Raw genomic sequence first — 13,089 nt, forward strand, 5'->3', positions numbered from 1 at the left:
CCGGGCGCAACATCTGGGGGTTAGGGTTAGGGGGCGCAAATCCATGGGTTAGGGGGCGCAAATTACTTGCCTTGCCCCGGGTGCTGACAACCCACGCTACGCCACTGCTCATTGTTGATGGGCAACTTCTAGGCCTCCCCACTCTTATGTTTGCTTATCTTTAAACCAAACTTCAGTTGGGCAAGTACAGAGGACATTTGAAAAGCATGTAAAGCGAGACACGTGGCCAACCTGTGTGGAACAAAGTCATCATCCATACAACCCTCACCCCATTTCCGTGAGCTAATAGAGATCCACTTCTTACATCCCCAGTCTTCCAGCTGTTACCCATTTGGAACTGTTTACATTTTTACAGCACTGAACTTGTACTAAGAGGCTGGCTTCTGGCCATCATGAACGGTTGCCAAATGATCTAAACTGTTTCTTTAAAGTCAGTAAACAGAGGTATTAGCATGCTGTATAAAAGAGCAGGCACAGACTGGGATGCATCAGACTTCAAAATGGTTTTGGTGAACAGATTGAAGATGGGAGAATTCGCATGGCCTTCTTTTGTCCAATCAGCTGACGCCCCGCCCCACCCCGGCCGCCACTTTACAGTGGAGCAAACGTGCATCCTGATCTCCAGGCACAGGATGGATAAGCATGCCTTGTACAAAACCCAAATGTCACCTTCAAAATGCTGCAAAAGGTTTCAGGGCAGCAGAAGCAGCCGTCACCTGCATTGATTCATCTTACTTGTGTATATAAAGAGCATCAAAGTGTGATTTAATGAGTAAAAGCACATGGAGCCACAGATCAGGATTCTTTAATCCAGCCAGAAGGATCTGCCAAGTATGTACACTGTCCTTCCCCAGTCAGAAATTATTAAGAACTTTAGGTGATGGCAGTCATCTGCCCTCTGCAGACGACTGCCATCACCTCAAGAAATATATTTCATTAACTGTTCTTTGATCCTGCAAGCCATTGGCCATGTGGCATAATGAGCAGAGACACATGGTGCTCAAATCCAAGCTCTGCCACAATTCCACTGTCTTCTTTTCTCCATCTGGCCACAGTTATCCATGCTCTGGTAACATCCTGTCTGGCTTAATGCAATGTGTTATACATAGAGCCACCTTTGAAAGGCGTTCAGAGGCGTTAGATAGCCCACAATGCAGCAGCCAAAGTCTCTGCTCTCTCTCCTTGTGTATCTCACCTGTTTTGACAGAACTTCACTGGCCGTCTACTTGCTTCTGGGTCCAATTCAAAGTGCTGGTACTTACCTTTAAAGCACCAGATTGCTTGAAGGATTGCCTTCTCCCATATCAGTCTGTCTGCACACTAAAATCATTGATTGATGCCCTTCTCCAAACATGGTCTCTTTTGGAAAGGTGACGCTTGTATCTCCAGGGAACAGGGCTGTTTTGGTAGTGGCACCTCAGCTACTGAATACCTCTCCCAGTAAGGTCTGTCTTGGCACCAGCTGTTCTCTAGGTGCCAGGCAAAACAATGAAAAATGACAATTCATTTTAAATACCTTAAATATGTTAAACTCCTAAAGCCCGCTTGCTACATTTGTTTCTTGCTATTTGACTTGCTTTTAATTTCGTTTTTGTAGTGAAACCATTGTCTAAAATCGGATTTTGATAAATAAATGAAAATAGGCAACATGGAAGTATCAGAGACCTGCAAAACAAGGTTGTTGGAAGATGGTCCCAGCACTGACCAAGACCGTATGGCAGATTATTTGGAAAGGAAACCTTTGCCACAAAGGAGTGTGTGATGGACCCAACTGCTGTGCCTCTTTGGCTAACAGGAAGAGTGGCAGCCACAGAGTTCATAACACAGCACACGTACCATAACTGAGTGGGACCTGTGATGGACACCTCTGAGGTCAAGGCCTTCTCCTGTATCTGTCCAGTTTTTTAAGATATTCATCGGAGGTCTTTCTCTGGGTGCCTCAGCCTTCCAAATATCAGGCATGTGGCAAGCAGAGAAAAGGCCCTTTCTGTGTTGCTGCCACATCTGGAATGCCCTCCCCAGGATGGAACCTACATTTGTGTCATTTAAATGCCCACTTAAGGCTTTTGTGGTCTCCAGGACTATGGATGGGTTGCTGCAACCTGTTTTTTAAAATATTTTTTCCATTTCTGTGTTGACTGTACCATTAATCTCTGCTGCTGTGTCTAACAGGAACAGCTGCTTCATTTAGATTCTGTTTACATTTTGTTTGGTTATAATATTTTGCTCTTAGGGTTATTTTATCATGTTGTGTTTTCAGTGGATCTTTATTACTTTATTTGTGATGAGCAGTTTTGTAATCAGAAAAATCACACATGTGCTTAACAACCAACCAACCAACAATAAACAAGTCCCATTTCCTTGGCATTCATTCTTGTGGACTTGGCCTAGTCATTGGCCTCATTTGGACAAGCAAATCTCAGTTTAATAAGCAGATATATAGATTACTACAGCTCAAGGGTAGAGCATCTGCTTTGCCTGCCGAGTGCCAGGTTAAATTGTACTATGAAGCAGCTGCGTTTTGCTGGCTGAAAGACTGGATGCTCCTCGAGAATACAGACATGTTGGATTTGGAAGGGTTTAATAATGCATTTGGTTGGCATGCATATTTATGGTATGACAAAATCAAGGTGCATAGGGCCTTTAAAAACCATATTGTCAGAAAAGCATTGTTTAATGTTTGGATAAGATACAAAGATTTGTTGGAAAACAAAACCCCTAGATGGTTGTCACCCTTGGAGGCTAAGGCATTGAAGAAACTCAATATGGAGGCCGGATGGCCAAAGTATTGGGAAATTTTGGAACAGGATGGAGATAAATTGAAATTACAGAGTCATGAGAAATTGAAACCTAAATTACAAGACTGGCTTCAATACTTCCAAATAATGGAGGTTTTTAAACAGGACAGGAAAATTGGCTTTCAGGTGGAAAAGTCAAAATTAGAGACTGAACTGTTAGAACCCAATACTAAGAACTTGTCAAGAATGTATAATTTGCTGCTGAAATGGAATACACAAGATGAAACAGTTAAATCGGCTATGATTAAGTGGGCACAGGACATTGGTCATAACATTATGTTTGCTGACTGGGAATGGTTGTGGAACACCGGTATCAAATTCACGGCATGTAATGCCCTAAAGGAAAACATTATGAAAATGATTTACAGGTGGTACATGACCCCAGTCAAGCTAGCAAAAATTTATCACTTGCCTGATAATAAGTGTTGGAAATGTAAAGAAACTGAAGGTACTTTTTATCACCTTTGGTGGACATGCCCGAAGATTAAGGCTTTCTGGGAAATGATTTATAATGAAATGAAAAAGGTACTTAAATGTACTTTTCCTAAAAAACCAGAGGCCTTTCTCTTGGGCATTGTCAGCCAATTAGTGTCAAAGAAGGACAGAACTTTCTTTATGCTACAACAGCAGCAAGAATACTCATCGCAAAGTATTGGAAGACACAAGATCTACCCACCCTGGAAGAATGGCAGATGAAAGTGATGGACTATATGACATTAGCCGAGATGACTGACAGAATCCGCGACCAGGGAAAGGAGACGGCGGAAGAAGAATGGAAGAAATTTAAAATCTACCTTAAGAACTACTATAAACTTGTTGAATGTTAGAATGTCGAGGTTTTGAGTAAAGAAAGGGTTACAGCGATACAAGATTAGACTAAAGGAAAGATTAAGAGGACAGAGGACTGATAGAAATATTTAGAGTTGTTAAAAACTTTTGGACTTTGGGATGCAGAAAGGGGAGGTATGGGGGAGTCTGAGAAACATGGTTTATGAAAAAAAGTTTATGAAACTATACGTGTGTGTACGTCTTTTTATATGTTTGTATTGTTTTAAAAATTTTGTAAAATCAATAAAAAAATTTATAAAAAAAATAAATAAATCCTGGCATCTCCAGGAAGATTAAAATGTCCCATGTCTGAAAGTCTGGAGAGCTGCTGCCAGCCAGTGTCGACAGTGCTGAGAAAGGTGGACTAATGGTCTGACTCTGAAAAAGGCAGTTTCCTGTGTTGCTCCCATATGCAGCCACTTTGTCCAGCAAGCAGGAAAACAAGTCAGGAAGCCACAGCTAACCATATTTCCATTATGTTGAACTGGGAAGCTATGGTTAATGGCTTTCATACAAGCCAGTGTATAAAGACATGGTTTAAAATCTGGCTTCTGTATCATGTTTGGAAGCCATTAGCCATAGTTCCTGATTTGGATATAGCAGGATGTGATGGCTAATTGTGGCTTCCCATCTCGCATTTACCCACTCGTGTGAAGGAACAAAGTAGGCATGTGTGGATATGTGAAGCTAATTTATATCAGTTTGTTAAGATGAGATTAGATCATCGTGAAAGGCCAGCAAAAAGGATAGATATTTCTTATTTTTAATGCCAGATAAAGGCGCATGTGGTGTTCTACCTCAGGTGCGCAGGGATGTCTGAGTGTGACATTTGCTTCTCTGTCTCAGGTATTGTAATGTCTTAGGCTGTAAATATTAACAAAGTTCTGGCTTCAGTTGTCCTTTCTTATTCCAGCAAACTCCCTGGGCACTGGCAACTCAATGCCATGTGAAGCAATTTACCCAGAATAGAGTTTGGTCACATTTTCCCACATCCAGACCAAAAATAGACCCGTCCCAACCGGGAAAGTCACAAAACGTGTTTATTTTGCCTCGCGACCAGAATGTAAAACCGTATCGTCAATTCCATTCCCCACACCTCCACTTTTTCTTTTTTCTGTGTTAGGCTTGATCAACGTTCCCGCACCCCGGAGCACAGAAGTGGGCAATGGGCATTGCCAAATCAAATTTCTATTTCAGACCATTTAGAAGGGTAGTCAATTAATTAAATGTTTGAATCATTGTGTTAAAAAAAAGAGAGTCAGATTACAATAATGAATAGCTCTACTTTAATGAATGGTAGATAATACAGAAAAGAGAACATAATAAATTGAAAGAAATGACAACAACCAAGTGTGTTGTTTGTTCAGAATGTATGACTGCTCTCTTTGCCTGGAATTTGCTTGGATGGGACACATGGAGAAGCCTCATCTTTCCAATGTTTATTTTCACTACCAAATATCACCACCACTCCTCTCTCTAAAATAAAGGCCCCTTATAGCAAGAAGTGGCTCACACTTGGAAATGGGACTTGTATTCCTGAAGGGCTAGTGCCTTGCAGAGGTGCAATGTTTATTTTCCATAGGGAGAAAGCTTTCGCCCACCCCCACAGACAAGGCCCTGTGTAAGCAAAAGGAGCGACAAAGCATGTCCTTCAGCAATTGCACCCTTGGCAAAAGTTACATGTCAGAACCTGGTGACTCAAAAGCTTTGGCCTGGTGCAGCTTTGAAACGGTTTCTTGCACAGATCTGCTTAACATTCTGGCCGCGTGTGAGGTATTATGAAGACATGGCACAGAAGGAAGTTCTACAGAATTCAATGGGGCTTACTCCCATGTAAGTGGGTATAGGCTTGCTGCCTAACACTATGCTGTGGTGATCACACAGGGTCCCCAGACGTTTGATGGTCTATTGATCCCTGTGCCACCACTGTAATTGCTTCCCCAGTGCCACCAACCCATTTCTCTCGGGTACACACGGAGTCCACACAGTTGTTAACATTAAACCAAATAAACAAGTTTATTTTATAAGCATTAACAAATTTATGGTTTCAGATAATTTTTCTTGTCAGTTTCTTAATCTTAGTTTCTTTACCGGCCAATACCTTCCTAATAACTTCTAACTGATTATCCCAACTGTCTATCTGACTCCTCTTAACAGATTCTCTCACTCTCTCACATCAAACTATCCTAACCCACAGACTTATTTATCCTCCCTCTCCTCTAACACCCGACTGACTCCTTAACAACACTAATTCTAACTCTAACTCCTCCCCTTGGGGTCCCACTTGCCAATCACTTCACACTCATTTAACCCTTTCCTTATGACCCAGCATGATGTCACATGATGTCACACCCAGGATGCCACACATGCACTCATGCATTCACTTGCAGTCCCAGAGATCTTCCAAATCCCTATCCTTACTTCCTGCCCTACATCTTTGAGAGTTGGAAATCAAGGATTTATACAACTGTGGCTGTGCACTAGTGAAATGTGCAGGCACATATCCTCCAACATTTCTCCAATGAAAATAGGGACATCCTAGGCACAAATTGTCCTCGGTCCTGTCTACCTACTGCAAGTCCTCTATGCCTTCTTATCCAGAGGGTCCCCCAACCCGCAGGAACCACCTTTTAGGTGAGACAGAGGCTGCAGTAATTAAGAGGGATCAGTGGACATTGGGTGCTCTCTCTCGTACAAGCAGAAGTGCTTCACATTAAGGAAAATCCAGCATTGGATAAAACCCTATGAAAGTAGATGGGAGGGAGGAATAGCCAGGGAAATCTGCGATCAAAGGCAAGGAAGGTTAGCTCCTTGCTTTCTCAGTGTTACAGCATCATTGTTCTTCCATATTTTTAAATACATATATATACACATTTTTTATAAGCAGACCTCCATGCATCAAGGACTATCTACAATGAGCTGGCAGGAAAATGATGTGTTATAAACATGAATTAAAGTGACCATTAAATTTCCTCTTCAATAGGAATTCGTTTTAAGCTTGTCTTTGCTTATGAATTATTTACAAAGAATGCTGTTTAAACTTTTGCTCTGTATGCTTTCTCATAACCTAAGGCAGATTGCCTAAAGCAATTTCTATCCTGTTCCTCTTTTTTAAAAAGCTGCCCTTAAGATGGCTACTAATTATTATTGTGGGAAGGAAGCAAGAGGGACATCAAATTTCCAGGACAGGCACATATGCCTAATCTGATTTTTACCTATAATCAAATAACCTATGATCAATTCTGAAATATATTTTATTTTTATTTTATTTTATTATTATTATATTACCATTTATTACATGCCCTTTCCCTAATGTAATAGGGTGAATTACAACAATTAAAACTCAACATTGAATTGTTTCTGCCCTGTCCCCCTTTCTACAGACACCCATTAAAGTCCTCAGGGTGCATCACTGTATTGACACTTAATTTCATCTGCCCTTTTGGAAGACCATGAAGTTGAACTGGGTCATTGTGGGACAGTCAGTTCATTCAACTCCTCAGCTAGCATCACTATTGATATTTGAAAGTGATAATAAGAAGTTACCACAGAAAGATAAGTTAACGCAAACCCAACACCTGCAGGCACCATGCACCCATGAAGACTGAACTCTCATTTAGAAAAAGTAAGTCTCTAGCCCTCCTAGGATGTTATGGGGTAAAGTGTGGAGGTAACTTTTAAGTGATTCATGTAAAATGAGTGTGGTGTGGTTCCTGGTACGTTACTGAGGAATGCTCCATGATGGTCATAGACACCAATAGGATTAGTCATAGAGTGTATGTGAAAGAGACCTTCATAATGAGGACCAGCTGGACACAGCTGATTTCCAAACTGTAAGCAAACGGTCACTTGGGGTGGTAGTCTCTCTCATTTTGGGTTCTGTCCTGCTTCCCATGGCAGCCATTTTGTGTTATGCCGCACTCTGCAGCAGCCATCTTGTGTTATGTGTGCCCCCAGGACTATCAAAATTCAAAACATGACCATTAGCCAAGAAGGTTGGTGATCCCTGGGTTAACCTTTATGATTGCCGCAAAACAATTAATTTGCAGGTCAACTTGAAAGAAGCATATGGGGTTGACCTTGACTTCAGAGAACAGTAGTATTGTTTCATTACCTTTAAAAGCAAAGGAAGACAGACTGTTGGCACCACCAGACAAGCAAGGAAAGGCTTATTGAGTTAATAAGGCATAGCATGCTTGGGACTGTGTGATTATGCACTGGGTTGTACTCAGTGTCAGAATCGGGGGGTCAAAAGGCCAGCTGGCTCGGCCCCAGCTGGTCTCCCTTCAGCCTTGCCGCTGAGGAGATCCATAGACCTCTGCTCTGACGTGCATCAGTGACTCAAGCTTGCAGACTTGAGCACACTTTACTCAGCAGTGTAAGCTGCGCTACAGAAGAGGCTTGAGGCTGTAGACACATACTAAACTATGCATTTATTATACCTAAATCAGGACAAAGAAAACATGGCATCTCTCCTTGCCGTCTTCTCAGAGAGACTGAAAAGCAAATGCAATACAGAGCGGAAGTTCCGCTAACGCCAGCAATCTGTGCTGGAATGTAAACAGGCACGTGACATGTAACAAAGGGCAGAATGGAATTCCCAACATTCAGTGCTATTTTTCTTGAAAAAGAGGTGACAGAACTCACCATGAATGCCTCCTTTCTCAATATCACCCACCTGAGAGGTGCCGGAACTGAGTTCCAGTGAGTTCTGGCTGAAAAAAGCCTTGGTTGTACTGTATGTGTTTTCTTTGGTTGGTGGTTGTAATTGAAAAAATGAATAAAGAAATGCTAAAAAAGGGAGAGGTCAGCATTATTTGACCTATAGGAGATATTAAATGTTGCACTCTCCATACTTCCTCCACCAAAATAGTTTTTTGTATCATGGCAGGAACTATTAATATTTTGAATGCTAGCATACTTAGCATGGAATACAGAAGATTCACTCAGCATTTCCAGAAGTATGAAAAAGTAGCTGGTTTTTAAGCAGCAATTCAATCCAAATTAAAGCTAAGAGCCATATCATCTATATAAAATACAAATGTGCCGAAGGAGCAGGAGTTTGCACCAGAAGAATGTTCTCAAAGTTTCGTTATAACTTACTTCGCTGAATTGGCAAGAAGAATAACTGATGACATCTAATGAGAATATGTAGAATATGGGCGTTACTGGAGGGAGTCCTATTCCAAGAAATCAGGGCTGCAATCCTGCTGAGCTGTAGCTTGGGCAAAGTCTGGGAAAGGGTGTAGGGCACAGGGAAGACATGCAGCCAGGTATGTCTTGGAAGTTTACACTAGTTAATTTATGCCTAGGTATCTCTGTGGAGGGGATGCGGGTGGCGCTGTGGGTAAAACCACAGTGCCTAGGACTTGCTGATCGTATGGTCGGTGGTTCGAATCCCCGCGGCGGGGTGAGCTCCCATCTTTCGGTCCCAGCTCCTGCCCACCTAGCAGTTCAAAAGCACCCTTAAGTGCAAGTAGATAAATAGGTACTGCTTTATAGCGGGAAGGTAAACGGCATTCCGTGTGCTGCGCTGGTGCAGGCTCGCCAAAGCAGCGATGTCACACTGGCCACGTGACCCGGAAGTGTCTCCGGACAGCGCCGGCTCCCGGCCTCTAGAGTGAGATGAGCGCACAACCCTAGAGTCTGACAAGACTGGCCCGTACGGGCAGGGCTACCTTTACCTTTATCTCTGTGGAAATAGTGCATCTCTAAAATTTATATTATGCTGATACAAAATGCATCGCAGCCCAAGCATGCTTTGGAGAGTTTGCTTATACAGTACTCATGTCTCAATATAATGTAAGGTATTTCTCTCAGCAGTGCTTTGGGCTACCATTCTACAAAAATAAATGACTTGTGTAAATGTGGCATATTGTTAAGTATTTCCTAGGGTGGCAGTTTCAGGCAACTATGTTATGCAACAGGTTGAGGAACCAAACTAGAAAATAGATCCAAGAAAGACAACCTCGCTCACCTCTCACACTGCTTTTGATGCCAAAACTGGGTGTTTTAAGGATGTGGCTCCATTATACAGCTTTAAACATGAACAAGCTGTCTGCTTGCATTGCCATTAGTCATACCCTACATGGAAATATATACATTTTTCAACACATATGAAAACTTTATGGATTTCCTCAGTATGACTTTTCAGGACTAGTGAAAAGGCTAATGGCCAACTGGCAGCCAGTCATTATTGCTCTTGGCACTTGGCTGGCAGAACAAAGCAAAGATGAGATTGCAATGGATGTAGGTTTATGAGACAAGAACTCAATTCACCGTCCAGATTAATATTTTGAGTATTGTAATACTGGTGACAATTATTTCAACATGTATGCAGCCGATCAGACATGATGAGTTTTGAAAGCTTTTAAGTCAAGGATTGTTCTGAACTCCCTGTCATGGTCAGGAATTGCCAACTTGCAGTCATCCATGTTTCTAGACAAAATGTTATTTAAATACAATAAAACCTGTAATTAATGATGTAAAGGTATTAGAAAGCAGGAGGTCAAAATGGCAAGCAGAGGGATACAACTAAACACCCATTACCCAAAGATGAGTCTCACTGAACTCAGTGGGATTTAGTTCAGAGAACACACATATAGCAAGTATTGCAGGGTAAATGCTTGACCTGTTGCAGCTGGCTATGACTAGTGATCGAGCAAAAGACAGACACATCTGCAATAGTGGGCCTATTTGCATCCTCAACAATGCCGTTCCTTAGCAAAGCCTTCCTTCTTTCTGGACAGCAGCAACAGAATGCAAACTAATGGTTGGAACAGAGATACTTTGACAGTGCTCTATGTCAGTGTTTCCCAACCACTGTTCCGCGGCACACTAGATGTTGCCTGGTGTGCCGCGAGATGTTGCCTGGAGGGAGGCGGGCGAGTCGGGCGGCGAGAGGCGGGGCGGCGGCGGTGAGGAGAGGCCGCCCAGCGCGGGGCTCTCGCCGTCTGCCTGCCTGGCTGCCTGCGAGCTCGGCGGGCAGCGCCTCTGTCCGCAGCGCCCGCCTCGCGGCTCTCATTCCCTGCCCCTGCCAAAGCTCACCCAGCCAAGCCGCGCTCTCCTTCCTGCCTCGCTTTGCTGCCTCCCCCCCCCACCCCCAAAGCTTGGAGGTTCCCCGGCAAGGGGGAGGGGAAAAAATTGAAACTTACACTTTCGTGCGTCCCTCCCGGCATGACGCTGCGCGCTGACGTCACGGGGCTGTAATGGTGGTGTGCCTCGAGATTTTTTTCATCAAACAACTGTGCCTTTGCCCAAAAAAGGTTGGGAAACACTGCTCTATGTATCTATATTCTTTCAGGGAGGGTGAATAGGAAGAGGAAGCCTTGTAGAGCTTATTTTTAAACTTTTGAGTTATAAGTTCACTCTAAAATTCAGTTAACTTCCTTGAGAGTCACAGACGTCTGCCTCTATGCAGCTCATTGTCGTTAAATGCAGTTTGAGCAATAACAGTTTTGCCAAGCTTAATGCTTTCCAGGAAAGAATTAGGTAAAAAGTCGGTGTTTCAATTTGGCTAAACTTTGCAAGCCACTTTAAGATCTCAACACACTGCAGAAGTTGGAAACTTGTAATTGTTTTACTGAATTCTGTTAAAACCAAACTGAGTATATGTTTTAGAGAGCAAGAGAAAACGGGGGAACACTGGGTTTTACCCATTGCTAGTAACACCTCAAAGTAGACCCATTAAAATTAATAGACACAACTAACTTAGGTAAATGAATTTCAATGGGATTGACTGAGAACTTAGCTGGATGCATCCCAGTGCATCTCAAATACATCTGAATCCAATAACTCATCCAGTGATTACTTAAGAAATCTAGGTCTGCATCTTTGCAACTTGCAAGACTGCTCTCAGAAAGAGGACATGATGTGCTTCAGGGGAAAGCTCAATCAAGCATAGTCAACCTTGTTTTAAAATATTAGCTTCCCCCTCCCGTTAATTTTTCTTTTGGATGTAACAAGAGCAGAACCATCTGGAACGTAGTTAGCGCTCTGTGATTTGTTTCTTACTTAGTTGTGAGCAAAAATGTTTCAAAATAACTCACACGAAAAAGGAGTTTGGACTGACATGACCAATATGCTGCAAGGAATCAAAATTTGGAGAAGGGTTATTTTCCCATCACCGGTGGGCTAAGCATATCAACACTGAACTGGTCTCAGGTTATGTCCTCTTTAATGGAAAGAAAGAAAAAAGACACAGTGTTTATAGTTTTTATTCATTAACAAAATCAATGACTACATGACTACACTAAGCAATTTCAAAACATAACATCTAAACATCATAAAACCAACAGCAATTTGAGAGGTAAATGCATATTGGTGGAATCCGTAGCTGCTGTAGATGTCAGTATTATATTGTTCTGTAGTTTATCCAAGGCCTTGTGAAATACTGCTGTCAATTACCGCCCTGAGAAAATACTCTGCTTTTTCAAGGCATAGTAAATGGCTAGCCTTCATTTAAACTGGCTTCCTTTACTATGGTTTCAGCAACTGCAGCTGGTTTCCCTCCCATTGTGGTAATTTCCCCCACAGTCATTACACACTGGTCACAGTGAACCACCCTCAGCTTGGCTTTCTAGAGTACTGCAAACACCAACATTACAATCCTTCACTGTGGCTCTTTGCCAGTTTTATATTTAATCCTTCCTCCTCTTATAGGCTTTAGAGCCTGTCCTTTTTTCATGCTGAAAAAACTGCAGGTGATCAAGTTGCAAGTTGATGGTGTATTCCAAAACGACAAACCCCATATGGCATTATAATTTTAAAGCTAATGTTCCTTACAGCATGGCACCAAGGAGCAACTCACCAGCTAGGAATATTCTGGGCAATTGTAGTCTTTCTTCTTCCAGTCAAAAGGTGTTGCATACAGCTGAAACAAGCAGGCTAGAAGAGCTGTAAAGAATACTCCCAGACCACTTGGAAGTAACTGCATTCTCTTAAAAGGTTCTCCCAAATGAATACAGTAATCTTAAAATGGGCTGAAAATAATATCAGGTCCCCTCAGACACACACCTGCATTTCCCCACAAGTAGCATACACTTATTATGCAAACCTCAAGGAAGCTCTTAACAGTAGTCTCCCTATCATTCACATGAAAGATTAATATTCATCCTAAAATTCTCTTTGCATTCTATATTACTTCCCTTTTATAACACGCTACATTATTATTGTAGATGTAATAGCAGACAGAGCATGGCCAAGCCTTGTTAAGAAAAACCAGTTGGAAATTATGGCTCCAACCTGTCTAGTGCATGACTAGTCTAATTGCGTGTTTGATTAACATAAATCAACAGTTTACAAGCAATTTGTATTTACATGCACTTCATCTATTGCCCTTCCTTTATAATTTCAACCAACAAGTGTGTAATTTCTCCTTGGACAATATCAGTTACCGCCGAGAGCCAAAATTACATGGTGCCAGGGACTCCAGAATTCATTTATGTTGGAATTCATTTATCTT

At 42.1% G+C, this 13,089-nt stretch overlaps 1 long non-coding RNA gene across 2 annotated transcripts; it reads right to left on the bottom strand.

The window, feature by feature from the left end:
* Positions 1–8,065: 8,065 nt before the first annotated feature.
* Positions 8,066–12,557, bottom strand: LOC308584485. Of its 2 annotated transcripts, none has more exons than XR_014006822.1 (3): positions 11,675–11,855; positions 9,604–9,710; positions 8,066–8,176 (listed from the first exon to the last, which is right to left on the bottom strand). It is a non-coding gene; the product is annotated as an uncharacterized lncRNA (long non-coding RNA). The 2 variants fall into 2 exon arrangements; XR_014006823.1 differs by lacking the exon at positions 8,066–8,176 and adding an exon at positions 12,436–12,557 and having other exon boundaries at positions 9,317–9,710; positions 11,675–11,799.
* Positions 12,558–13,089: the final 532 nt, after the last annotated feature.

The sequence above is a fragment of the Podarcis bocagei genome, assembly GCF_964188305.1.
Source record: "Podarcis bocagei genome assembly, chromosome: 3".
NCBI classification, from domain to species: Eukaryota; Metazoa; Chordata; class Lepidosauria; order Squamata; family Lacertidae; genus Podarcis; species Podarcis bocagei.